This window comes from Cyprinodon variegatus, unplaced genomic scaffold (genome assembly GCF_000732505.1).
Source record: "Cyprinodon variegatus isolate N-32 unplaced genomic scaffold, C_variegatus-1.0 Scaffold631, whole genome shotgun sequence".
NCBI classification, from domain to species: Eukaryota; Metazoa; Chordata; class Actinopteri; order Cyprinodontiformes; family Cyprinodontidae; genus Cyprinodon; species Cyprinodon variegatus.
Window position 1 is genome coordinate 232,631 of NW_015151084.1, and position 5,663 is coordinate 238,293.

Consider the following 5,663-nt stretch of genomic DNA (forward strand, 5'->3'; position numbering starts at 1 on the left):
ACTGAGTGAAATCTATCAATCTCCGTTTATTTAACTAGGATGAATAGTTGAATACTTTTTTCCCACGACAAGGGATATATTGAATTAAAAGGTTCATGAAAGCATTGTTGTACAAATCTTTTTTGAAAATGCTGAAAAAGCCCAGAGATTTGGCCTAATTTAGTAATGAATGAATTACCTGATCGAGTTAGAGATGCATCTTTAGTAGCTATTAAAGACTCATCTGCTAAGCTTTTAGTACCTATGCTCTTTTAAACGTTTTATTCTATATTATGTGTTGTTTTTCTTCTCCTTCTGGCATTCATGCTTTACTGTAGCTGTGGTAGCTCTTGTTTTTGGGGCCTTGGAAATAACAACTGCCTAGTTATAGAATGTGTGCTGTTTCCTTTGTGGTTAAAAAGGCCAAAAGATGCAACATGAGCAGAGCTTGTTAGGTCAGTCTTCCTGTTTTACATGTGTGCTTGCTACTCGCTTGATCTTTAACACGTGCAAGAGAACGTCCTCCACCATCTGCAGATAGAAACATGCGTTGGATTGTTCACATTAGTTTGGTTGTGGTCAACATTGTCTGGATAATTTTTTGTTTCACACTAGATCCTTCTTTAGGTAAGAACTAATAAACAAATAACAGTGCAGAGCATTCTATTTGTCTCTTTTTACTGTATTATCAGCCTTTGTTTCTGTCACTTAGAATTTACAGCTATTAAAGCATAGCATTTTTTATTCTATTTTATGGACTAGTCTTATAAATGTATTAACAGTTTTTGTACAGAAAAGAAGCAGCAGCTCCGAAAAAGACCCACTTATGAGGGAATTTTGTATCCAGCTTCCATTTGAATTAAACTTTAAAGAACTTTGGACAAAGATGAGCAACACCAGCGTAACACTGCATGGTAAGCTTTAGCTTTCTTAGCATCAAGTGTTATTGTTGATCAAGAAATGAATACTGCATTTGTTAAGTTTATTTAAAGCTTTGATGTGTAAAATGTGGTATTGTTTAAAAAAAGAAAGAAACTTTGTTCAAATCTATTGATACCGTAATACTGATACCACCTAAGTTGAATGTAATGTAGCTTGGTGGCAGGTGAGGGTGGAAGCTCTGCCATCGTGATTCTAGGGATGATATTTAAACTTCTTTGACATAAAATGTTAGCTCACTAGCAGTAAAAGAGCTGACTTTGTCTGTAAGGTCCATGCTGTTCTTTTAATTACATTAGTAATATAATTGTCCCCACTGCATTCTAAATGAGGACCCCAAACTAAATATGAAAGACAGTATGTATGCACTTATGCAGTATGTGGGCATGCCTCATATGTTGGAAAACCTTTATTAATGTTTATTCAAATAAACACAATGCTGAATAAATTCTGGGTGAGCACAAAAGTATTGTCATGTTTGGCTTAAGGTTCCTAACCCACATGCAGAACACACTGAAGCAGGANCGACCCGACCCCGGATAAGCGGAGGAAGATGGATGGATGGATGGATATTCAAGTAATTAAGCCAAGATGTTCCTAATATCTTGGCCTAATTAAGCTTTAACTTAGTTTCAGAAAAGTAGCTACCCATAAGGAGAAGTGTAACTGTACCATGCAAAGCTTAATAAATCTTACCTATTTAGTCAGCATCACAGTAATGAGAAACCAACAATTTTTATAATTGATTCCTTTTTCTTCTCTGCACTTTTTGGTACTTTTTTTTTTTATCAGCCTTATTACAACCCCCTAATGACGTTTAGTCATGGCACTGGGTGTAACCTAAAACAATAAAATAACACCTTATGCAGATGATGTTAGTACCGTAATGAAAATAAAATACAATTTATTTTACAATGTTGAAAAGGTAGCAAACAAACATAAAATATTTAAATGCAGGGGAGCTTTGAGCTTCAGGGTCAGCGTCCTGCCTGAGAGAGTTCGCCCTCTGGAGGACAAGGACCATAATACATATTTTTTGTCAAGTACTTTATTTATTCTAACATTATAACAGTAGCCTATACCATTACTAACTTTAAAATATTCTATGTGCACATTGTTACTGTTGAGTTGGGATTTAAAGACAGCTATTGTTCTAAGTTTGACAGGAATAGCTTTTCATAAAACACTGAATGTGTTAGAGGGATTAGAGAAATGGCCATATTAGAATTTTTCCTGACAATCACCTGCATGTGCATCACTGCTTTGTCACTGTTTTTTTTTAAAAAGGTTTTCATGTAGGTTGTGTTAAATTGGTATCTTTATTTTGTGGACAGATAAAAGATGGTTGTTTTTTTCAATGCACAAATGTAATACAAATATTGTAATTCAGTGATGTAAATTATCTTTACATAGACAATAGTCCAGTGTGTCAGCAGAGAATGTTTGTTGACAAGCCCTGCTGGGGGAGGTAAAGGAGCAAGCTGTGCAAAGTAATTCATATAAACAGCTATTATTTGTGCTCAGCTGGCTTCCAGGGTGATTTGTAAAAAACTTTCAAGCATTTAAGTCCTTAATTATTTTTGAGTGTGCAGATACAGATGACTGTCTCTTTAATTCTTTTTTTGATTCCTAAAATTTGACATCATCTGAAAGCTTATAGTGCATTCTATTAGGAACTGCCAGTATCTCAAATCAACACTGGGTAGACTTGTTGATGGTCCTACCATGGGGTGCCACCAGCCCTCATTTGTATCTAATTTACAACTTTTTAGAGGTCCCACTCTTTAGAGAAGACCAATTGGCTGCTATATTTTTCCTGGGTCCTGTGTCTCATGTATGCCTTCCATTCAACACTCACATTAAAATTTGGTTATGAAAATACCCTTCCCAAAAATATTTTTTAGCCATGAAATCAGTCAGACTGATTTTAAATAATGAGCAAGGAGCAAGGACATTTCTAGGATAAAACAGAATAATTTTTGTTTTTACTTGTTTAATTAATCTACTAATTTTATCTAGAATGAAATACTCATTTAGGTTTTACATGTAAGATGCTACGATGTTTGAATAAGACTGTTGTTACAGTGAAGAGTAGCAAATACACCCTGTTAAATAAAAAAAAAAGGTTAGCCTGAGATGATAACAACAGAAATCATAAAAATAATGCTTATATTTTGTATATGCTGTTCCTAATATCTTGGCCTAATTAAGCTTTAACTTAGTTTTAGAAAAGCAGTTACCCATAAGGAGAAGTGTAACTGTACCATGCAAAGCTTAATAAATCTTACCTATTTAGTCAGCATCACAGTAATAAGAAACCAACAATTTTTATAATTGATTCCTTTTTCTTCTCTGCATTTTTGGTACTTTTTTTTTTAAATCAGCCTTATTACAACCCCTTAATGAAGTTTAGTCATGGCACTGGGTGTAACCTAAAACAATAAAATAACACCTTATGCAGATGATGTTAGTAATGGAAAATAAAATACAATTTATTTTACACTGTTGAAAAGGTAGCAAACAAACATAAAATATTTAAATGCAGTGGAGCTTTGAGCTTCAGGGTCAGCGTCCTGCCTGAGAGATTTCGCCCCCTGGAGGACAAGGACCATAATACATATAGCTTTGTCAAGTAGTTTATTTATTCTAACATTATAACAATAGCCTATACCATTACTAACTTTCAAATATTCTATGTGCACATTGTTACTGTTTGGTTGGGATTTAAAGACAGCTATTGTTCTAAGTTTGACAGAAATAGCTTTTCATAGAACACTGAATGTGTTAGAGGGATTAGAGAAATGGCCATATTAGAATGTTTCCTGACAATCACCTGCATGTGCATCACTGCTTTGTCACAGTTTTTTTTAAAAAAGGTTTTCACGTAGTTTGTGTTAAATTGGTATCTTTATTTTGTGGACAGATAAAAGATGGTTGTTTTTTCAATGCACAAATGTAATACACATCTTGCAATTCAGAGATTCAAATTATCTTTACATAGACAAATTGTCCATTCAGCGGAGAATGTTTGTTGACAAGCCCTGCTGGGGCGTTATTAACTGCGTTAACGTAAACCCATTTTAACGGCGTCAATTTAGAATCGTGTAATTAACGTTCTTTTTGGCCTAGCACACTTTGTAGTTTTTTCACATGCTGTTGCAACAACCAGTAACGTTAGAAAAACTACAACACCACTCCGGATCTAGTTAGACCGGAAACAAAACATCAGCCTCGCTGCAACCACACTTGGGCCATTAAAAGAGTTGACGTTACATTTTGAGTGGATGGCTAGCGTGAGACGCCGAAATAGTATTCTGAATGGAACGTTTTCTTTTAAAAAGTTGCCAAATGGTTCCATTGACAAGACCAAAGTGATCTGTGTGTTTTGTCGTTGTGAACTGAGATATCATCGCAACACGACCAGTCTGAAATACCACTTAATGGCCAAGCACTCAGCTGATTCGAATTCTCCGCCCTCCTCGTCAAAGCAAGGTAACAATGGATGATTTCAGACAGAAGCGCATGGATACTTTAACTAAGAATAAACTTACTGCAGCCATAGCTATTAAATATTAAGCCATGGTTTAACTGCACTATAGGCTGAGTCCTAGTTTACATTACATGTGCACCTTGTAATTTAATTTTGTATCGCCCTGTTTTGATCCCTTAAAAAGGGCTGTTGAAGGGGCTGTTTCTGTTTCTATTTTTTTCACCCTTTTACTAATGGACAGTGTATTACACCGTGAGAGAGATTACTGCTCCAAGTGAAAATGTTAGAGTGAAATTGAACACTACTGTATGCCAATGTTGTTTTCAATAAAAAAAACATTTGCATAAAGCAACCCAGTCTACTTTTCCATATTCATAAGAGCAATAAAATGAGAAAAAAAATAATGTGACAAAGAAATCAAGGGACATTTAGAATAGATAAAAATGTGCGATTAATTGCAATTTAACTATGACATTAATGTGATTAATCGTGATTAAATATTTTAATCGTCTGACAGCACTAATATATATGCAACAGACTGCTGGGCTTTTTTTTTTTAGAAGGTTCTCTTCCTGTTAAATAGGAGTTTTTCCTCTCCATTGTCACTGCATGCATGCTCTGTGTGAGGGACTGGTGTCGAGTCAATGCATAGATCGACAAAAAGTAACTGATCTGACTGTATGATGTCAGTAAATTTTCTCTAAAAAGTGCTTTTAGATGACGTATTGGGAATTAGCACTATAGGGTGTTGTCGGAAACGGTCTATCTCTTTTCTATTATATATTAATTTATCCTATTTACTCACTATAAAAGTTTTCACTCAGTCTGTTTCTCTCTCAAGGCCACACAATTCCCTGCAGGATGGTGTTTGTAGACCAGACATAGCTTCTTCCCATAACAAATCAGGTTCTTTCTCAAGGTTTATTCATAACACGTTACTGTTGTTAAAGAAAAATGATTATTTTAGCTTTTAATACAGTTAATCTTATGGCATGTGTAAACACTCTCACTTGAACATATTTCTTAATTTTGAACAAGGCTGTGTTAATGATTTAAAACTACTAATGGGTAAGTATTTAGAGCACCATACCATGAAATTAGTATCTCCTGGGGGCGAACATTATTTAAGCCTGCAGGAGAGATTTCTGCTTGGTTTACAGAAGGTCAAAAGTCTTCCAGAATAAACAACCAGGGATGCTGTGAAAACTGAATCAGGAAAAGGCCCCTGCATTCCACAAGCTGTCTGTGGGAGCTT